The sequence below is a fragment of the Microcebus murinus genome, chromosome 12, assembly GCF_040939455.1.
Source record: "Microcebus murinus isolate Inina chromosome 12, M.murinus_Inina_mat1.0, whole genome shotgun sequence".
Taxonomy (NCBI): domain Eukaryota; kingdom Metazoa; phylum Chordata; class Mammalia; order Primates; family Cheirogaleidae; genus Microcebus; species Microcebus murinus.
Window position 1 is genome coordinate 18,545,268 of NC_134115.1, and position 24,523 is coordinate 18,569,790.

A 24,523-nucleotide genomic window follows, 5' to 3' on the forward strand; every position below is an offset into this window, starting at 1 on the left:
TATATTTAGTAAATATATTTTTAAAAGACTAATACCTTTAAAACTTTATCTTGATATTTAACAATTTCATATAGCAATGAAGGGGAGATTACATAACTGCATTTTTTATTCATTGAGTTATTTTTGAGGAACAATCAAGTTTGGGGCCTATAGAATATTACCTTACACAATATAAATGAAAAATGCATACTTCACAAACTTAAACAATGAGGTGTAAAAGTTATGGGAATACATTTCAAATGCAACCTGCAACTTATATTTACATTGAGAAGAAGTTAATATCAATGTCCTTAAAGCATATGTCCAACACTTTAGAAGTCAATGATTAAGAATATAATGAAATTTATTTGTAAATCATTATAAATTTTATATTTCATAATTTTTGCAATGCACGGGGAAAAAAAATTGGGTGCTCTCCCTTCCTTTGACACTATTAAACTGTCTTCATAGCACATACCCTGTCATGTCATAGTTTAATATATGATGGTTTCAGAATTGTTCAAAGAAGAAACATCTTTTAAGAACTGGAATTTGATTAAAAGCCATTTTAATAAGCAAAAGGTCAATAAGGATTGAATCTTCTCTGATTGGTATAAAATAAGATTAAGAGAAAGTTTTACCCATGGAAAGAGATAGCAAAAATATTTCATTTTGAATATCAACTCTCATTTGTTGATAGTAGCTTACTGGAGTACCATATTGAGAGAGATTGGAGGCTCTGTCTCTGAAGATAAAGAACAAAAGATCTTATTACAACTACTTTTTCCTGACTTCAGATAAACAATTTCCTTGTGACCTTAGCTCATCCATATTTTGTAACAGTGATCTCAGACTACATTAAGATACAACAGCTTCAGGATTTCTATACAGAAAGGTATAAGCATTAATTAATTTGTGAGAGTCAGTTAGATGACATGCCTTGAAGTGTTTTGCATAGCACAATGCTGTTCTACTCAATTATGTGTTTATTTGTGGTGTTTGAAGGAAGACAGTGGGGTGGCCAATGCCCATTAACATCATTGCATTTGGGAAATATGAATGTGTTCATAAACCAAAATTTTCCTTTGATATTTGTATAGTAGTTAAGAAAATGATTGCTTTGTGAGAAATAAGCTGGATGTCATGTAGAAGGATCACACTGATGGTTTAATTAGTGAGAGTTATATTGAGGGAACTTCTGATGCCTTTTTAAATGACCTAAGAGGTTTGGGCTTGTTTGGTTTTTGTTTGTATTTTGATAAAATAGTGTGTTTCCTGAAGGTTTCATTTATTTACAGTAGTAGAATAAAGGAGCTATATGATGACTTACTGCATCTGGTCTTCCACATGACAAACAGAGCAAAGAGTTTAATAATATCCAATTCTAAGCTACAGTCTCTTACGTGAATATCTTTCAACACATAGGGCATAATCAATTTTCCAAAAAGAATCACATCTAAGCCGTTGGAGGTTATTTCTCTCTGACCAATGGCCACTCTCATCTAAAACAAACGGCCGGACAAAACATGTTCAACAATGACTTATGAGTCAATAGAGCTTCAACTATTCATTTTTGGAGTTTGATAATCATTTTTTAAAAGGTCTGTCAAAGCTTAACATACACGTAATTGAAACAGTAAAGAGGAAAAGAGTATTTATTTTCTGATTCTGAACACGTTTTGTTGCAGTGAAGAAAAATTACAACTATTGTTCGGTTATTTAGTATGTTATTGCAACATTATGTAACACAGAACATTTATTGTTATAGAAAGTGCTTTTCACTTTAAAGGCCCAAGTCATAAAAAGTTGTGCACCGGTTATTATCATTTACCTTTTCCTTAGGTACATTACTTTTCATATGCTTTCATTAGTGCTTTGCTCCCTAGCGTGCAAGTAACTTAAAATCTACTTGCCAAAACCCAGCTGGGGAGAAAAAAGGAGTTATTCTTGCTTCAGTTCTTTAAGTTGGAACAAAGCATTTTGCAAGAGACGGTAGTTGTAAAAGAGCCAGACGGAGGAGCCTATAAAGTGTGTCTAGCAAGCATGGGATTGCTCTCTCTGATTTGCAAGACTTAATAGGCTTCAGGCAATTAATAGACACTATTATAGTTTTATGTGATCTTAATTTTGCATAATGCCCTTGCAATGACTAACTCTAAAATGCTTGGTTAATAGTTTTTTACACATGAATTTTGGTATTTGCTTTTAGTACAAGGTGGCTTTTGTTGTTGTTAGGGAAAGGAAAAATTATTTGAGATAACTATCTTGAATGGCTTCCCTAAAACTTGAAGACCGAATAAACATATTTATATTTTTCTACTTACTGAAGTGTTATGTCAGATGCTTTGATGTCTGCTTCTTGATAGATGTTTGAGCACTGATTTAATGTCAGTAATAAGTAGAAACAATATGCTTTCAAAATGTTATTGATATATTTAGTGATGAGCAATAAAGCTTGAATTTTATTGTCTCTATTATTCTATTAACTCTTAGAAAACTGCAAAAGACGAAGACAGTAGAAAACCTGGATAACAATATCCAGGTCACTAGACAATTTCCTTGGATTTTCCCTTAAGACTTTATGAAAAAAGCAAATGCAAAAAAGTTGGCTGAAGTTGCAACTTTTCAAGTTGGAGCCACTGAATTATTGAGTGTCAGCAAAGAGTTCTTTACTTTTGCCAACAATTAACTCCTACAAAGCTGAATTATTTAAAAATAATCATTGGATGATTTTTTTTTTTTTTTTTTGAGACAGAGTCTCACTCTGTTGCCCAGGCTAGAGTGCTGTGGCGTCAGCCAAGCTCACAGCAACCTCAAATTCAGAGGCTCAAGCAACCCTCCTGCCTCAGCCTCCCATGTAGCTGGGACTACAGGCATGTGCCACCATGTCTGGCCAATTTTTTCTATATATTTTTAGTTGTCCAATTAATTTCTTTCTATTTTTAGTAGAGGCAGGGTCTCTCTCTTGCTCAGGCTGGTTTCAAACTCCTGACCTTGATGGATCCACCTGACTCAGCCTCCCAGAGGGCTAGGATTACAGGCGTGAGCCACTGTGCCCTGCCTCGATGATTCTTAAAACCCAAAACTTAAAATTATTTAATAACAAATGAAAATAGTGAGGAAAAGTAAACCTAGACTTCTTGACAAAGTCAGGCTGAGGTGTACACTTGGGATCTTGGTTGCTGCTGTTTGTTTGTTTGTGTTTGTATTTATCACGCTTGGGGCTCTCTGAATTTCATGGATCTGTGGTTTGGTGTCTGTCATTACTTTTGAAATATTCTTAGCCAGTATTACTCAGCTGGCTTCAGCTTCATTCACTCCCTTTCCTCCTCTTGCATCCCAATTATACTTTTTGTAATTTTTCCATAGTACTTGGACATTCTGATGTTTGTGATTGTGTGTGCTTCATTCTTTTTTCTTTCTGCGTTTCAATTTAGAAAGTCTTTATTGACTGTCCTCAAGCTCACTGGTTCTTTCTTTGGGCATGTCCAGTCCACCAATGAACTCATAAAAGTTCATTTTTCATTTTTGTTATGTTCTTTATTTCTAGTATTTTCTTTGAATTCTTTCTTAGAATTTCCATCTCCCTGCTTACATTATCCATAGGTATGGTCTACTTTTTTTTGATTAAAGCACTTAGCAAATTAATTATGAATTAATATTAATTAATAATTATCTTTTCCACATCTGATAATTCCAACCTTGGTCTTCTATCTGTGTCTGGTTCTGATGCTTGCTTTGTCTCTTCAGACTGTATTTTTTCTTGTCTTTGGCATGCCTTGGAATTTTTGTTTAAATTTGGACATGTTACATTGGGTAACAGGAACTTCTGTGAGAGTAATGTGAATATTTATGTTACTCTTCTTAGGAGTTTGGCTGTGTTTACTCTTGGCTGTAGGTGCCAGAGAATTCAAAGTTCCCCTTGTGACTTTGTTTTCATCTTCCCTTTTGACTCTGGGTCTCACTAAGTACTCCTCCTCAGAGTGTGTCTATTACAGATCTTTCATCTGAAATCCACTGTTCTATGCTGCAGCCCTGCTGGTTTGGTACTAAGGTGTGTGTGGGAGGGGGAAATATTTCACAAATTTATGATTAAATCTCAGTCTTTTACTGTGCTTATCTCCCTGGGTTGTGACCTTCATAAGTATTTCTTAGGCTCCCTCCTGCCCTCCAATACCCACAAGCCTTGGAGGACTAGAGAAGGGTACAGTGGGAGAAATGCCCTCTGGCAGTGCAGCAGATTACACTTTACCAAGGTTCGTCTCCTGGAGACTAGATCTGTGTTAGGGAGAATCCCTGTGTATTTCACAAAGATCCCCTCCTCCTACTAGAGCCAGGAGTGATTTTTTTTTTTTGACTCTTCACCATGAAAACCTAGTGGAGTTTGTTCCTAGTTCCCAGATGTGAAATCCATTAAAGGATGAGTGCATTCTCTGAGACCAAAGCTTTTAGAAGTTTCTCAATGACACTAGTTCACATTCAGATTCTAGCACTTAATCAAAAGTATCATTTAAATGCACCTACCAGTTTACGGCTTTAGAGGCTTGGTCCACATGAAACATCTTAGCTGTGACTCTGGCTTGCCTGTCTCTCCAGATTTAGGGTGTTGGTTTGTCCTACAAACTTAGCTTTCTGAAGGATCCGTGAAAAGTTGTTAAGTTTTAGGGTTTTTTTCCAATTTTTTCCTTTAGAAGAGGAGTGACAACTTCCGAGTTGTTAACCTGTTGGAGGTAAATCTGGAACTATCTATCTATCTATTTCTGTGTATTTGAGTATTTGAGTATGTGTGTATATACAATTAGTTAGAACATGTTATGGGAAAATACATTTTAATAACATTAGAAAAATAAATACGGGTTTAACTTAAGAAGAAATGTGTAAGTGCCAATTCTCCCTAAATAAATCTCTAAAATTTTTTTTTTTTTGAGACAGAGTCTCCCTTTGTTGCCCAGGCTAGAGTGAGTGCCATGGCATCAGCCTCGCTCACAGCAACCTCAAACTCCTGGGCTCAAGCAATCCTACTGCCTCAGCCTCCTGAGTGGCTGGGACTACAGGCATGCACCACCACGCCCGGCTAATTTTTTCTATATGTATTAGTTGGCCAATTAAATTCTTTCTATTTATAGTGGAGGCGGGATCTCGCTCTTGCTCAGGCTGGTTTCGAACTCGTGATGTCGAGCAATCTGCCTGCCTCGGCCTCCCAGAGTGCTAGGATTACAGGCGTGAGCCACCACGCCCGCCCGGCCTTAAATCTCTAAATTTAATGCAATTTCAACAAAATAGCCAAAAGTGTTTTTAAAAGTGAATAAGCTAATTCTAAAATTTATATGAAAAACAAATTAATAAGTATGGCTTTAATAATTCTGAAGCAAAAGTATAATGCAGGTAAATCTAGATCTACAATATTTTGAAATATTATAACAAAGGTAGAGTAAATAAAAGAGTTGAATAGAATACAGAATTTTTCATTCAATAAATATTTAATATGTACCTATAGTAGGTCAGACATTGTTGTAAGCATTTTGGATAGAGTAGCAAAGAAATAAAAATAAATTATTTGCCCTCACGGAGCTTTTATTCTTGGAGGGATAGGTAGATAAAAAAAAAATCAATATGTAAAATACAAAATATATCAGATGATGATATGTACAATGTATAAAAAATAAAGAGGGAAGGAAAATGAAAAATGCTGGAGTGAAGATGTTAAATGTTACACAGTGTGGTCAAGAAAAGCTTTACTACTGAAGTGACACGTGAGCAAAGATGTAAAGCAAGTCACAGAGTATACCCATGCAGACATTTGGAGAAATTTTCTAAGAACAGGAAACACCAAGTAAAATGCTCTGTGAGAGAAATACGCTTGTTAACTTTCACAGTTACCTGAGAACCACGAGTTGCAAGAACCACAGTGAGAGTAGTAAACAAGGAGGTCAGAGAATTAGGAGATCCAGGTTGGCTATAGTTTTGTAGATCACTTTAAGAATTTTGGCATTTTATCTGAGTTTGATGGGAACTCACAGGAGGGTTTTGAAAAGAGCAGGGACATATTAATTCCAAGTGATAGGAGTGTTTATGTTATGCATAATGGGTCCACAGGTAACTTATGCTAATAAAATGATTCAGAATAGGGATGGGCCACGCCCAAAACACCAACCATGTGATTAGAGGTTCGAGGAGTTTTGAGTCATGTGATATCAACCTGATCTCTGGCAAGAAGAACGGGATCGGATACTGACTGAGTTCAACTGGGTGGCCGATGATTCAATCAGTCATGCCTATGTAAGTAAAGTGAAGCTCATGTGAGCTTCCCTAATTGCAATACTTTGCATATTGCCACACATTAATGTTCAGGGAGAGTAATGAGGCCTAAGCACAAAGAAGCTTTATATTTGGGACTCTTCCAAACCTCACTCTATGAGCATATCCCTTTGACTGGTACTGATTTGTATCCTTTTGCTATTCAAACAACAATTGTAAGTATTACTTTCCTGAGTTCTGTGAGGCATTCTAGCAAATTATCGAACATAAGGGGGTAGTGGAACCCCTTAATTTGTAGACATCAGATCAGAAGTGAGCCTGTCCTGGCTCCGTGGCTTGTATCAGAAGTCAGGGCAGAATTGTGGAGGACTGTGCTCTTTTACCTTGTAAAGTTTGACCTGACTCTGAATAATTGATGTCAGAAGTCACACAAAGGCCAAGGGAAGAAAATAGTTCAGAAAGTAGGGAGTGTTTATCTGAGTCAGGTTATATGAAGACAAAGAATGCAGGTTTCTTTTCGACACTTGGAAACTATGGGTGATATTGAGAAGAGAGTTTAGATAGTGAAATCTTGATTTCGACGGCCTTCTATCACACCCTTTTGAGAAGTTTTGTGGTTAATGGAAAGAGACATATGTGATTTTAACTGGAGGTAGATGTGAGATCAAAGGAGTTTCTTTCTTTTGTAGTATGGGAGATTTCATAGCATGTTTATGCTGATGGAAAAAATCTGTTAGGAAGAAAACATAGATGAGGTAAGAAATAGTGGGGATAATGTCTGGGGCAATGTCTTGGGCACACAGAAGTCACTAGATTAGGTGTATAACTATAGGGGTTGGCCTTGGAAAAGGAACACAGACAATGCTTTCAGAGTAGCAGAAGAGAAGGAAGAACATGACCATAGATGCAGTCAATGAGCAGATATGATAATGTGAATTTGCAGGGAAATTCCCCTTTGATTTCCTCTGTTTTTAGTGATATACAAAACAAGTCCAGGGGCTGGGAGTGAAGATAGTATAGGAATCATTGGAGGCTTGAGAAGAAAAAAGCATGCAAGAACCCCTGGCTGCACTAATGGCTCATATGAGTGTAGAGGTCATGAATTTAAAGTGAAAGCAGTCAGCATGATGGCAGTAAGCAACAACGAGAAGCATGGAGAATACCTGTCCCGCAGAGTTAGAAGTGACTGACAAAAATGACAGCAAAAGCTGTCATTATTTGAGAGGGTTCACAGGGAAGAAGTACATTCATGGGAGTGCTGGGTATCTCTTAAATTAGGAAAGTAAAGCGAATGTTTATGAAAGAGAGTAGGATATAAAGGTATTTGCTAATAACAGATTAGTGGAACAGCATAGAAAATTCATAGATAAGTCTGTGTGTGTATATGTGTATACACACAGGCATTATGATAATAGTAGGATTTCACTCTGACCCATAAAAACATGGATTATATAATAAATACATTGTGATAACTGGGAGGGGGAGTTGGATCTCTAGCTTACATTTTACACTAAAAAATTTCAGACAATTCAAATATGAAAAAGTAAATTATAAATTTTCTAGAAGAAAACATAGAGATTTAAAAAATAATTTTGAAATGAATAAGGCATTTTAAATAAATGCGGAAATCATTATAAATTATATTCATCAAGTTTACTAAAGTTAAAAAATCTACATTACAAAGCATATATAAGGAAAGGCCAAAGATAAAGGTTAAAATGAAAAATATTTCTATTTACAAGAAATGCTTAATTTATTTTATTATCCAATAATGACCATTAACAGTTAATAAGACCAATAATCCATATAAAATGTGAAAAACATAAAAGGTAATGTATTTAATAAATAAAAATTATATTCAGATAGCTCAAGTATAGTATGAGATACTCTATGTTACATTAAAAATGCAAATCAAAACTTCAAAAGACTCAACGTCATCCATCAGTCTGGCAAATATCAAAAAGTTTGATGCCGCATTGTTAGGGAGCAGACATTATACATTGTGGTATCTGAGTGAAAGATGGGAAACAAATGGAATGGAGTACTTTGTCAAATAAAATATGGTACATCATTACAATGGAAACTAGCCAATTGAAAGAATGAGCTAATTTTATATACTGCTTAGACGTGTGTAAAAATAAAATATTGTAGTAATAATAATTTTAAGATGACATAATATTGCAAATAGTAATACTATAAAGCTGTACTATAGAGCTGCAGTTCTCAACCCCCCGGGCTCCTGCCAGGTACTGTACTATGTATGGCCTGTTAGGAAAACAGGGCCACGCATCACTACCTGAGCTCCGCCTCCCTGCCCCGCCTTCCTCCCCTACTCCACTTACCTCCCACCTCCATGGTGGAAAAGTTGCCTTCTGTGAAACTGGTCGCTGGTGCCTGAAAGGTTGGGAACCACTACAAAAAGAATACTATGAAAAGAGCTACCGGAGACTCAGAACATTGTATGTAATAGTCTCCTTATATTTAATAGTGTCTTTGTTAATAAATCAAATAAAAAGCAAGTGTACATACACACACGGACGAACATACAAATATACCTATATTTGCATAAAATATATAGGAACATATATAATTGCTAATGTGTTCCCTTCTGAAATGGGGGCTTGGGTTCTGTAGCAGAATGGGATAGAGAACAGCATTTCATGCCATAGCTTTTTGGAACCTTTTGAATTTTATAACCTATTCATGTCTTCTTTTATCCCATATTCATGTTTTCCTCTTCAAAAATTTTGAAGAAATATTTAAAATTATTAACACAACTGGAAACTATTAAAATACTTTCAGCAAGAAAGTTTCAAATATATAAGTAATGTAATATTGAATTAAAAACAAAAACTTTTGGAATGTTTGTAAACATGAACTAAATTTTAGAAAATAAAAATAATAATAAGAGTGATTTCATGAGGAAGCTGCAGAATATTGAAGTAGAATTTTAAGAAGGATGTGATTTTTTTAATTCTACCTTGATTAAAATATTAAGCATGTTTGCTTAAGTTTTTTGGCAGTTAATAAAGAAAATAAACAGACTATATCTCTTCCAAACATGAGAAGAAAAAAATTGCAAATATTAAAAAGTTGATCAAGAAAGAGAAAATGAATAAGAATAACACTAAAAAAAGTCAGAATATGTGACGATAGGAAAAAGTCCAAATATGCCAGTGACCATAATACATGTAAATGCAGTAACTTATTTAACATCAGAGCTACCCAGCCCCCCTCCCTTCTTCTGTTAAGAAAAAATAGACAAAAGGCAATATGCTGCTTCTGCTATTAGAAGCAATGCAGTTTTGCAGATGGTGACTTTTCTTGGGTGAAATATTTGGTTTGCAAATTTTTCCCCCTAAATATGTGTGTTCTGCTGCTTCACTCTATTTTAGCCTCAGCAGAAACCTAAAATGTATGGGCAAAGGTCATATTGTAAATTACAACAACGATCCAGATTTTTTGCTTCCCTCTGAACACCTGTCCTTGCTATCATCTGTGGAGAGCCCTCCCACTTGGGTCCCTGGCTTTGGCCACGTGACTGACTTTGGCCAATGGTGTCTTAACAAACAACGCATGCGTGGAGGCTTGGGCAGTGCTTATATAGGGGCTGTGCCTGTTTGAGGATGAAAGACAGAGGAACAGAGCCAAGCCACAGTAGTCAATCCCATGAAAGGCCATCAGCCATCAGCCAAAAGCCAGCCATCCTTCATAATAAGTGAATGAGTCCCACAAATTGGATAATCAAAACCACCCAATTAGCCCATAGATTTGTGAATTAAATAAATGCTTATTGTTTTAAACCACTGAGTTCTGAGGTGATTGGTTATGTGGCATTATGGTGGTAAAAGATTCCTAACGCAGATGATGAGACTTTGGGGGTTGACTCTTTCAGTTAGTATAGAATTAAGAGCAGTGGTAAATGTCACATGGTGATATATTATGAGTCCTCATACATCGGATTAAGCTGATGCTCTGAGGCAAGTGAGACACAACTCACAGACATTGAAGGGCTACTTTACAGTTTTCTCTACCAAACAAAATACAAATGACTTGTGAAAAGTATCCGAGGTTTAATAATTCCTGCTTTTCCATGCTTCCTATTAGCATCAATTTATGTTCCTTCAACTCTTTCTGTTCACCTGCTATGTATTATAATTCTTCTCATTTGCCAGTTTCATCCTGCATCTGACAGTTGCCTTCTCTTTTCTGGCTCTCTTGCCTCTGTTTAACCTGCCACTGCCTTTTGTTCCCCCACCCCCAACCCCCTGGGCTTCAGGAAAAGGAAGATAACTTGGCATGCCTGCCAAAGACTTATGACAGTAATATATGGGCAGGGTGTTCCACTGATGTCTCAGAATAAAACAGTACCCTCGAGAAGACAAACTCTCTGTCATTTGATTTTCTGGGATACAAACATATCTAAAAATGCAGAGCTAAATACGTTTTAAAGTAAAAAAATTCTTTTAGTGATGGAAGTGTAGAAAATGATGTAGAGGAAAGAACATAAGCTTTGGAGTCAGATATTGCTGGGAGTGAATTCTGACAACGATTTACCCCAGGCAAGTTACTTAACTGCCTGGTATCTCTTTTGTCTTCTGAAAGATGTGAGGATTACTTGTGATAGCCTAGCTAAACTTCCACCACAGCCAACATGTTTCTTCTCTCCAGTCTTTCTGGCTTTGTCAATAATTAAGGCTTTTTTTTTTTAACCTCCCTCCTAAATATCCCCCAAATCTTTAGCAATTCTACTCTGTCTCAGCCCCTCCAAAAGGGGTTGCTTTCAGAGCCAGAACTCTTTCTCAGCAGCAGCTCTATGGTTGTTAGGACCCAATTGTATAATTAGACAACAAAAAGAAAAAGCTATAAATAACATTTTAAAATTTTATTTGGACATATTTTCAAATTGGGATCATTTATTCTTCATATTCTTCATAAAAATTGAAATATTTATATGCAAATATTCATTCAAATATTCAAATATTCATATTCTAAAAATAGAATAAATTCATTTTATTCTTCATAAAAATAATGCTTCCCCTATTCATTAACATAACACTTTTAAATTCCACTGAATTTTCAGAACAAATCTGGAAGTTTACTTTGTTGAGCAATTATAAAAACATTACTAGATAATATTATACGTCATAATTAATAGGCTATAACTAATCAATTTGACTTATGAGCCCATGGAGTGATGACCATGGTCTTTTTTTGAAGAAACATCTCATGTGATACATATTTGACAAACTAAAAACTCGTATCTTTGTTGTCTAATAATGGTTTTCGTAGCTGTGTATTTTGCTGTTTTACTATCCATTTAAATATCTTTTCAACTTAAGTTCCCAAATTTGCATCACATCCACCTTTATAAGCATTGAATTATAGATGTTAGTGTGCAATTCTTTTTTTTTTTCTTTTGATCAATAAAGCAACTTTCTTGTTCTTACACTATTCTATAATGGGACTATAATAGGACAACTACAAAAAGCAACAAAGTCCTATCAAATGAGTCACTAGCACTTCTGCCATGGCTGACAGAATAAAAATAAGAGGTACTATTTATTGAATGCTTCAATTGTAATAAGTACTTTGCATATATTACCTAATTTAATTATAATGAAAGTTCTTCAGGATAAATATTTTTAGCACTGACTTACAGGATGAAGATACCAGTACTTTGGGAACAAATAGGTCTCCTAAGTTCAAAATGGAATGGCTATTTTTGTCCATATTTGGCTGCAACACTATTAGACCAAGAACAAAATAACTATAATAACCACCCCCAGCCTCACTTTAGCTACACCTGTCTAAAAATAATGTCCCTACAAATTTCCCTCCCTCTCTATGTGGTAGAATCTTTTTACATCCTAGCCAATTGTAGATGCCTTCAATTTCTCCTTATATTTCCTCCTCTCAGGTTCAGCTGGCCTTATTCATTTACTTACTCATTTGCTACTTGTGTTTATCAAGCAACCCGCTTATGCTATTTTTGAAGGGTTTTAGGGAAAGGCATTTTCATATCAATGGCCAGGTGCGGAGTTGAATTTTAAAATGAAGATGGGAAAAAATCAAAGGGGAGTGGAAATCTTTTCAACTTGTCAAAGCCATAAAACGAATGTGAAGATAGTGGATTAGGAATCAAATTTTGGAGTATATTCAATGAATTGGAGTTTGAGTTGCCATCATGAGGCGTGTAAGTGTACCGATACTTTCTGTTAGTCCTTTTGTCCTTGGACAAATAGTCATAAAACATTCTTACAGTCCAATGTAACAAATCAAGGAATCATTTTTTAGTATATTTTTCATAGTTTAATGCTATTAAAAAGTGAAGAATTGTTTAGTTCAGCCATTCTTGTATGATATATCAGGAAAGAAACTATATAGGAACTCAGTCTAGATTTTTATGGAATTAATCTTAAATTCCTCAGAGTTTGGATTCCAGATTTTCATGTCTGTAGGGGAAAAGGAAGAATAACATACAAAATACTAATTCCATTTGTTGCATGGTATTTTTTTTTCTTTGATGCTTTGTAATACCCTAAACAGACCATTGTGAGTTCTTAGGAATTCTATAATGGTACTGACATCTTACTCTTACCTAATAGTGGCAATCTAAGTAGGAAATTATCATCAGTGTATAATTCCTGCTAAATGATGACAAACTGGTAAGATAATAAAATGTTAAGGTATTCAACAAGCTAAAGACTTCCTAGCTTGTCCAAATTATCTCACTTAACAAAAGCTGGGGAAAACTGTTCTGATAAGGAAGCACATATTTTCTTCTGTTCACTCCTCTGTTAGATTTTTCTACTGATGTGTTCCCAAATATGGCCTGAATCTCAATTCTCTAATCCTCTGGAGGATTGAAATGAAGCTATATTTTGCAGCACTTTGTTTGATATTATACTCATGCTTGGCTTCTTTTCCTTCATTGTTCCATTTTCTCATATCCTCACTAGATGTTTTAGGGAATACTTTCTAATAAATTACTTCCACATGAATCCTCATCTCAAGAGTCTACCTCTGGGGAACCCAATCTGAGATAAACATACATTAAAAATGTGAAAACCGGTAATGAGTGGAATAATCTAATTAGACTTTATTGAACAACTATTTTGTTTGGCACTGTCAAGGCATATTATGGCATAGTTTATGTTCTCTATCTGGAAATTTTTCTGGGGCTGATGTTTGCATATCTTTCATTCACTTGTTCCAAGTTTACATAATACATAGAATCAAATATTTAAAATTGCATATGATGTGTGCTTCAAAGAACTTTCCAGACGATTGAGACTAGTTCTAACCTCTCATAGATACTTCAGGAAAAGCTAAAGAGTTTTGCCATGATTGTGCGACTTGCTAGAGATGAAAGCTAGAATTGGATACTCCTTTCATGATTTTTCTAGCCAGCACACAGTGGTGTCTTCCTGTTTTTTTCTCCTTTATCTGCCTTCAATGGAGATACAGAACAGCTGGTCACCATCCCTTCCATTTGGTTAAAGAGTGCATGAATGGATTATTATGGAAATCGCTTCCTTCCCTCCAGTCTAGCGGGTGCTGACTCCACTTAAGGGAAGGAGCAACAGAGGGAAAACTTTCAACTTTTGCTGCTGGCTTGTGTCCATGTAGTCTGAGGATAATGGATCCCTTTGATGTCTGGTACATTCATAACCACGAAACTCAGCTTTCCAGTCAACAGAAAAGCTATTTTACACTACTTTTGATGTGATGAAATAACTTAACTAGACATGGTTAATCACATAGCTGGTGATTATGCCATGCAAGGAAAAGCCACTAAAATAAGCCAATAGCCTCTACAAAGAACAAAGGAAAACTCCCTAGCAAGTGTACACGTAGCAGACTCAAGTGCTCTGGCATGACTCAGTGTTTTACCATCCAGATTCACTTTTCATAACATGAAACATAACCATCACTGTGTCCATGAGAATTCTGCATACCTGCCTGACATGCTTATTGCTTCTTCTGCATGGCAGTCAGCATTTTCCTTTACCCTGCTCCAGATTTATCTGACTTTGATCACGCCGCCAGACTGAACACCAACAGTTTTTCTGGGACTAAAACAGAGAAAGCTCTTCTGTAAAAGTTTAATCCCATTTAGGTCATCTGTTTATTGCTTTGTCTAAAACATCTAGATTTTCAGATGATTTGACTAGTGTTACAAATGCAAATCCTATAATAAATGAGTATCCCTATGGATTAGAAGCATCAAGGGAAAACATGATCTGGGGAGAATAGCAGTGACAAGTTGGTTTATTAGTTCAGCTGGCTTTAAAGACCAGCCAAGGACCTGTTTGCAAGTAGATTGTTTATTTATATCAGTGGATGTTCAGCTATTTCAAGAAAATAAACAAATGGGATCTATTAGAGCAGATTCTTTCTATGTAAAGGAAATTCTAATTTTTTATAAGTCTAAATGAATTGAAAGCTAAGGAAATGGATATTCAAATATTTCCCAAAGCCTGGCAACTAAATAAATAAAGGGTCTTGAAATTAAACTATTAATTATAGTATATAACTACATTTGTTATTTGACCACAGGCTAGATAAATGATGGTTTGGTTTAAAAAAAATTTTCTGAGAAGTTTCTGATGGACTATCTAATGTTGGTTAATCATAGAGGTCATTATTAGACTAAAAACTATCCAAGCAAGAATACAGACCTAAGAAGGTACAATTTTAAAAATTGGAACTTCAATTCTAGAAAAATTTGGGGGAAAATTAACAAATGCTGTAAAAAGAATTTGGGCTTTATGCTTAGGTGACTAAGGAGGTAATGTGACAAATCACTAATAGCTCATTCAACAGAAGAAAAGAAATTCAATCATAGATTAATTTGTTTAACTGTATTAAAAAATAAAATACAAACAGACCATGAAACATTTAATTACAGGTGTTTTCGGTGTCTTATGATATGATATGACGAGGAAACTTATTAAGCACCCTGGGCCCTAGTTTCCTCATCAATAAAATGATGAGGCTACTTCCCTTAGCCAAAAATATTTATAGGGTTTCCATTTTGTGCCACAAGATTTAAAGTGCTGACCCAAACAGGCAAGTCTTTGCCCTCTTGGAATTTATACTCTTGAACAAAAAAGACACATAATACACATGTAAAAAAATATATATTGTCAAGATAATTTCAGATAATGGGAGCAACTCTGAAGCAAATAGTACAAGGTGAGGTAACAGTGACTTGGGGAGGAAGAGCTACTCAGTTCTGGGAATCAGGCAGGAGGTTAGGAGGTGTTATCTGATTTGAGACCTGATGGGAGGGAGGGAGGCATGCAAAGGTCTGGGGTGGGGCACTGGTGGAAGGAGAGAATTCCAGCTGTACTAAGAGCCAGAGCCAAAGCCAAACCAAAGGCCTTAGTATTGAATGTGGTCCGATAGAAGCATAGAAAGGAAGCCAGTGTAGTAGACAAAGCAAAGTATAAATGGTCCAGTCAGCTGCATGACATTTGGACTGTGGTATGGAATATGATTTGAGTCTAAACATATTGAAAAAGCAGCAGAAGATTTTGAGCAAGAGAGTAAGTGAGATGGTACTTACATATTCTAAAGTTGCCTCTGGCATTTGAATGCAGAATTGATCCTAGAGTAGCAAGAATAGAGGGAGTGAAACCAGTTAGGAAGGTAATAGTTATCCAGGAGTGAGATTAAGATGGTTTGGATTAGGAAGGTTAGATTAGATCAGAAATTCTCAATTTTTCTTGTGCGATCAATTATTTTGCCAGTCTATGGACACCTTTCAAATTAATGTCTTTAAATGAATAAAATAAAATGTAGACTATTTTTTAAAATACAAGTATATTACATGTGATATTTTAAAGATATGTGATTAATACACTAAATAACAAAGTTTAATCTAAAAATATATTTTCAACTATCTGCACAAGTTGTAATGTGATATGAAATATCTGACATATTGATGACTAGGAACTGCTAAGATTAATGTGGTTAGTGCTACATTCATGATTGAAGAAAATGCTAAATGTCAATTAGAAGTCTATGAAAATAAAGATGTAAATTTTCCCTTACAAATTCACAGATTCTTGAACTCCAGGTGAAGTCCCATTGGTAAATGATCTCTGTGGATGGGAACTTTCACTTGGTCATCCTAAGTCATTTGCAAGGTAAATTATCATAGATGATGCTGAAGGAAAAAATAATTTTCTGGGCCATTGGCCATTTATGTGATCATGGCTACAGTGTCCTCAGTTTACACATTTTTTTCCTTCTTCCAGTGAGTCCTTTCTGGGGAGCTCAAGTTCAGAATAACTGTACCTTTTCTAGCTCTACAAAGAGTCTGTGTTGGTATCAAGATAAAGTCTATATTTTTCAGTTTGCCAAAACATCCTCACTTCACCTACAGTTGGCTTCCACCATGGGGCAGCAGTATTAATGTAATTCAGTGTGGAAATTCATAGGTCAAATATGAATATACAACAAACAAGGTTTTATTACTCTACATATCCCTTGTTGCTTTGAAAATATTTATTGACTAAATAGTATGTATTAACACATTTTTAGCTCCTGTTTATACATTGGAACATTTGTTTTCTACCCTATCAGAAACAATAGAAAAAACTGGGGGAAGAAAAGTCCTAGGTTTTGATCTTGGATATTCTTTATTGTTTGACAGCCTTTAACAAGTTAGATGAGTCATCTGTTTCCTCATTTATAATATAAAGCCAAATGTTTCTACTTTATATCCTATCACCTCTTGCGGCCTACAGTTCTATGAAAAACTCAACAGATTAAAAAAAAAGGAATAATTCTCTTTATACTATTGCTATATTATGGTGCATTCCTCATGGTTATTTTGTTTGGTTGCTTATATTACACATAAAAGAAGAGTTATAATTATTTTGACAGGCTTAACACTGTCAAAATAGCCCATAGACATTATGTATAGAATAGGGAAATCTTACTTGTGATGTTTGTCTCTGAGATATTGAATAGTTTCCTACTGTATTCTTTAATATTTGTTTTATTTTAAGTAAATTTTGTCCAGCACCCAATTTCTCCTTTCCACTTCCAGCAATCATTGCTTTCAAGGTAATTCTAATAAGTAAGGCAAGCAGCAATTTAGAGGGAAAAATATAGACTTTTGTTATGAATGAAAATAAAGTGTAAAAGCAAAATAATCTTCTCCCTCTAATCTCAAAAAAAATTTTATTTATGTATCTAGTCTTAAACGCAAGTATGGATTGTATACACAAAGCCTGTAAATCCATCAGGATAAACCAGCTCTTATAAATAAATATGTTAACCGTTTCAATTAGAAATTTTAACATCCTTAAACTTTAAAGCGTCAATGATAGAAGATATAATTTAAGCAATTGGTTAGCATAGTATGACTTGGGAATCAAAAGCTAAATTTCTGTGACAAGTATTGTAGAGAGCCACATGGCATTTATCATGAAGATAGAATCAGTGTTGAGTTGTGACATGGAGTTTTAAGATCTAACTATTAATATCATTTTGGAAACCCACTGTCCTGGATTAATGGAGAGAGAACTTCAAGGTTTACTTTTTGGCTATAATCGTCAGGCATTTCCTCATCAAAGCGGTGAATCCAGAATTATTACCAAGACTGTTAATAAACAAGGAGTCTTGTATACCTGAGTACTAGTTAATCCTATTTATTTCTGAGGGAATGTGAAACAAGATGAGAGGTATTACAAAGGGTAAAATAAACATAGTTGTACTTATTACACATAGAATTTGAGGGGATTGATAAGAGGGAAGCTTGACTCTATTAATGTCATCTATGATACAATACAAACACAGGATAGGAGCAACATGGCATAATGGAACCATGATCCTTGGCGACAGCTACATATTAATCTAATTTCTCATTCTGTCATCTTGGGCAGTTACTTGAGATGTCTGTGACTCAGTTTTGTAACCTGTAAACCGAGTTACGAACACAGTGACTAAGAGAGCCCCTGTAAGCAGCAGTGGGGTAATCTCTGTGAGAAAGTGTCTTGCAATTGATTAGCCACTAAATGAAAGTTAGTTTTCCTCTTTTCAAAATAAGTGCTTCCATTTTCTAGTTTGCACTCACATTGAATGGAGTTACTCCTTAATTTTCAGGCATTGTAACATACATATTCTAGATAAGATTCCTTTTTTTCTTATTTTATATTCCATACCTTTATTTCCTCTTTTTCCATACCCTTGTCTCTTTTCCCTTCTTGATGTTTCATTTCCTGTTTTCAAACTGATACCACTTATACAAGTCATGCCTTTATTTCTATTCCCTTCCTTTATCATCGATTTTTCTCCTTTCTCCTGTTCCTTTCTCCTCTTGCCTGCTTGTCACTGCTTTCCTTCCCTTCTGGCTCAGCTTCAACACATATGTACTGTGACCTACAGCCAGCCCATACTAAGTTGCATGCTTGTCTTCCAACCCATCCTAGAACTCTTTGATCTAACAGGGACCTGACCAACTATGGCATTTCTTTGAACTTGAGCTTAGTGCCTTTGGCTTTTCCCAATAGCTTTTCCTAACTTCTTTCTGCAACTTTTGTGTGCCCTAGAATTCCGTTAGTTCAAAGATGCCAGTTGTTTAAGTGCCAAATAGTTGAGGTTTTGTGATGTGATCCACAATTTGGATATTTTACATCAGGGAATTTCAGCAATGCTCTGGTGCTTAAATGATTCCTAATGAATATGCATTCAAGACAGTGCAAAACATAAAAACATGAAACATGAAAATAATAACAAGAAATAATGATAAATATGAAATAGATGATTGTATTATATTGCTTCTTATCAGTGACATAAGCAATTTTCTTAGCTCTGCAAAAATCCACTGCAATTTCTTCTCTCAAATTGTAAGCAGTTCAATAATTTTATAAAATCCATCTTTACCAGTCTCTTGTGCTTATTTAAGCTGCATTATAATTGGGATGGAGAAGTATTTGTATAAAGAACATTAGAAGATTTGAAGATTACATGTAAAAAATATAAAAAACTATATGATAACAAGTCCTAAAAAGGAATATTGAAGTGATTAGTTGACTCACTTATAAAGTTAATAACGGATTTTCATGTCATATTAGTCAAGATTGTTTTTTGATTTACAAACAAACTAGATACAATAGAACTCAATGTTATTAATTCTCTCTATCTTGCTCTTGCTCTCTCTCTCTCTCTAATACTAATAGAACTAACCTAGAGATTTTATCTGGAGAGGGATGGAAAAAATCTGAACTCTTTGTACAACTATAATATGACATCATTTGTGACTCTTGTTTGTTGCTAAACTGAATATAGATGTAAAAGCCAATGGATTGGTCCCTTATGAAATGTAACTGGATATTCACTGGGTCAATGTCCTTTATACATGAAAAGGGGAAAATGCCAATTACATTTTAGTGTGTGTGGAAAATTTTCCAATGAAATGAGTTTAGAAAGAAAGAAAGAAAGAAAGGAAGAAAGAAAAGAAGGAAAGGAGAGAGGGAGGGAAGAGAAAAGGGAAATAAAAGAAAAGACTTTCCTCGTACTTACACTGAAATTTGAACTAAAAGATACTCTAACAAGATTTGTTATGTTAAAATTGCACCAAATTGGATGTCTGAGACCTGGACGAGAACAATGGAACACGTGTGCCATTTTGTGTGTCAACCCCTTTGGGAAACGTCTGAGAACCAGAGAACTGTCCTTTGCAAATCATTGTATCCTTGGCATAGTCTGGAACCTAAAAATTTGTGTGATAGAAGTGAATCCTTTTATTTGAAGCTGTTGTTCTTTTGTAAAAGACAATTTCCCCCAGAGTGGGAGTCATTTATACTGTTTTATGCATTTACAATGTGAAACAAAAGCCTAAAATTTTATTTTGGCAAGAAAGAAAAGAATGGCCCCATAGAAGTGTGTGCTACCAAATGAAGGATTATTCAACGTGCACTACACTAAAGGTATTTGTAGAAAACTTCGCTTTTTTTATGTATACAATTTTGCCCATGGGCTAGGCTTATTGAATCCATATCATACTGAGCTGAGATCTATGTGCCTATATATATTTTTACTCAATGACTATCTGATGAAGTTTTATTATGGCAAAGCCATTATTCTAGGCTCTGGAGAGACCAAATACAGAAACACACAGAGTTATAGATTTTTAAATAATTAATTGTATATGTTAATATATAGGTGTTCATTCAGCAAACCTTCTTTCAGGAAGTAGTTACAATACTTACCCTCAGTTATACTTTCTGTGGTTTCAAGTACTCAAGGCAGAAAATTCTCCAGGGATCAGAATTATGACTGATATAAAGCAGAGTCTAGTGCTGCTGATGGAGGGGCAGAAAACAATCATTCCCTCCCAAGCCCGTTAAAGGTACATAACAGAGTTTGACTATCTTTGGAGGAACAGGCAGGAATAATGAAGAGAAGCCATTTCTCAGGCTCAGACAGAAAGACTCTAATACTGAATCTGGACCAGAAGAATAGAGAAATCCTTTGCTTTTATCATAAGTTTAGCAGAGACTTCCAAGCAATAAAAATACACCAGTATGTGTGTTGAGGCCAGCAAGAATACAAGGCAGACTGTCTTTGTGGCACAGGTATCTAGAACCTACTGAAAACGGTAGGTGGAGTAAATATAAAGCAGCTCTAGCACCCCAGACCCCACATTAAGCACAGGGTAGCAGAAGCCTACCACTGACAGAATTTGAAGTTTGTGATGCACTGAAGATAACAGTAACAACCACTAAATCTATAGCTAGGTAAACCACTGAATAGAGTGGATCCATCTACCACACCAACAGCTTGACAGAAAAAGAGACAGGCCCATTTCAAGGCATGAATACTATTTAGTTCAATCTCAACTCTTTCATAAAACATGATGTCAAGAATTAAGATATAATTAGGAGACACACAAAAAAGCAAGGAAAAAATTCATTCTCACAAGATACAGCAACCAATAGAAGCAGACTTAGGAATGACTCATATGTGGAAACAACCAGAAATCTAAAAATAACTATGAACAATACATTTAAGACTTTTTAGAAAATATGAACAATAAGAGGAATAAATAGGAGAATTGCAGCAGAGATAGAAACTATGAAAAATGGCAAAGACAATGTGTGAAATTTGAAAGAACTCTACTAGGGATCAAGATTTCTTTTGTGAGCCTTTTCAATGAACTGAGCATAACTTAGGGAAAAAACTAAATTTGAAGAAAGAGGAAAAAGATTAAAGAAGAAAGAGGAAAACTAAATTTGAAGAAAGAGATTATTTAAAACAAAACAAAGGAGAAAAAATGGAAAAAAATGAATTGTGCTAGAGTTATGGGACAATATCAAATAGTCTAATATTCAAGTAAGTGATTTTCCAAAAAAAAAAGAGAGAGAGAAATAGAAAATGTTGAAGAAATATTTGAAGAGGCATAGACTGAGAAGTTTCCAAAATCACATATCTAAAAAGGTCAGAAAATAACAAGATGAGGACAAACACACAAAATACAAACAAATAAATATGTGGGCACATCATAGCCAAACTTTGAAATGCTAAATATAAAGAGAAATTTTTGAACAAAAACATAGAAAGAAATAACTAAAAGAAGTACAGAAAACTTCTCATTATTAATTACATCGACTAGAAAACAATGGAGTGACACCTTTAACATACTGATTAAACTAAAACAATATAATTTTATGCCCAGCAAAAGTTTTTTATTCAAAAAAAAGGCAAAATAAGAACATTTTAAGACAGAGAAAAACTGAAAAAGTTCATTGCTAGCAGATCTGTATTGCATGATGTATTAGAGGAAGTCCCTCAGGCAAAGTATGACAGATGGAAATTTGGACTTATATTAAAAAGAAATGTAACAGAACAGCAAAACCAGAAATAAAACCATTTACCTACAACCAGCTGATCTTCGACAGGGCAGACAAAAACATACACGAGGGAATGGAAGCCCTATTCAATAAATGGTGCTAGGAAAACTGGATAGCCACATGCAGAAGAATGGAACAGGACTCCTATTTCTCACCACATACAAAAATTAATTCAGGATGGGTGAAAGACTAAAATGTAAGGCAAGAAACCATGAAAATGCTAGTAGAAAACATAGGAAAAACTCTTCCAGACATTGGCCTAGGCAAAGAATTTATGACTAAGATCCCAAAGGCAAATATAGCAATAACAAAAAGAAATAGATGGGACTTAATTAAATCAAAAAGATTCTACACAGCAAAGGAAATAATCAGCAGAGCAAATAGATAACCTACAGAATGGGAGAAAATATTCTCATGCTATACATCTGATAAAGGGCTAATATCTAGAATCTACAAAGAACTCAAACAAATCAGCAAGAAATAAACAAACAACTCCATTAAAAAGTGAGCAAAAGACATGGACAGAAGTTTTTTGAAGGAAGATAGATAAATAGCCAACAAACATATGAAAAGATGCTCAACATCACTAATCATCAGGGAAATGCAAATTAAAACCATAATGAGACACAACCTTCCCCTGTCAAAATGGCCATTATTAAAAAGTCAAAAAATAATAGATGCTGGCATGGATGGAGAGAGAAAAGAATGCTTTTATACTGTTTGTGGAACTGCAAATTAGTACAACCTCTATGGAAAACAGTATGGAGATTCCTCAAAGAAATAAATGTAGACTTACCATTCAAACCCAGAAATTCCACTACTCCGTATCTACATGAAGGAATAGAAGTTGTTTTACTAAAAAGATACCTGTACTCAAATGTTTATTGCAGCACAATTCACAATTGCAAAAATGTGGAATCAACTTAAGTACCCATCAATTCATGTGTATATATAGATGTATGTGTGTGTGTTTATATATATATATATATATATATATATAAACACACACACACCATGGAGTACTATGCAGCCACAAAAATGAATGAAATAATGTCATTTACAGCAACTTGCATGGAACTGACAACCACTTATTCTAAGAGAAGTCTCTCAAGAATAGCAAAACAAACACCTCATGTACTGTCTAATAATTGAGAGCTAAATGATAGGCACACACAGGGACAAAGAGATGTAAAGGAACTGGAAACCAAAAAAAAGGAAGAGATGGGAAGAGAGTGAGGGATAAAAACTTACCTTTCAGGTACAATGAACACTATTCTGGTGACATGCACACTTAAAGCTGTGACTTAGACATGGGACAAGGTATCCATGCAACAAAAACATTTGTACTCCCTTAAAATTTTGAAATAAGAAAAAATAGCAGAAATAGTAAAAAGGAGAGTAAATATAAAATATATTATTTTTAAATACATAATTGTAAGAGACAGCTGAGTATCTATGTAAAATAGTAAAATCATTGTGGGATTTGTAATCAGAGAGATATGAAATGCACAATAACAAAAGCAAAAATGGGAAGCAGAAAATAGATCTAAAGCTTATACTGTTGTAAAGTTCTTACGCTGTAAAATGGTATAATATTAATATGATTTGGAGATAGACGTTCATTAGTGATATACATTGCAAATTTTATAATATATAATGAATTTGTGAATATTATATGGCAAAAGGGACTTTGAAGATATCATTAAGTTAAGGATCTGGAGATAGAGATGTGAAAATTAAAGGAAGATGTTGAGGTGATGCAATGAAGGGGGCCACAGGACAACAAAAGCAGGCAGTCTTTAAAAACTGAAAACAGTAAGAAAGCAGAAGTCTTCTGAAAGATGAATCCCTGCCAACACCTTGATTTTAGAGTTTAGACTTCTGACCTTCAGCGCTGTACGAGAATACATTTGTGTTGGTTCAAGCAACGAAATTTGCGGTAGTTTGTTGCAACAGAGATTAGAAAACAAATATGACTAATTAAGTAATATTTAGGTTATCAAGTACAAAATGTCTGATTTCCTTAAGTACTAAGTTAGACAGTTGATATCTCTGACATTTCACTTTGTCTTGTTTTATTTTTATTGTGAAGGTACAGCCTCATTTTTTCAAACACACAGTTTGGCTTGTGATTATCTTTCAAAAATTGTTAAGAGGAATATTTGTAAAACCATGGATAAGTCAAAAATTCATGTTATTTTCGAATGTGAGTTCCATCATGGACCCATTGTAGCACAGACAGCTCAAAATACCAATGAAGTATTGGGGAAGGAGTTTGCTAATGAACACACAGTGTGTCAATGGCTTGAGAAGTTCCCTGCTGGTGAGTTTAGTTTTGAAAATGAGCCATGTGGGTGACTTGAGACCAAGGCGGATAAAGCTGTAGTGGAAGGTAATCTATCTCAACCTATGTG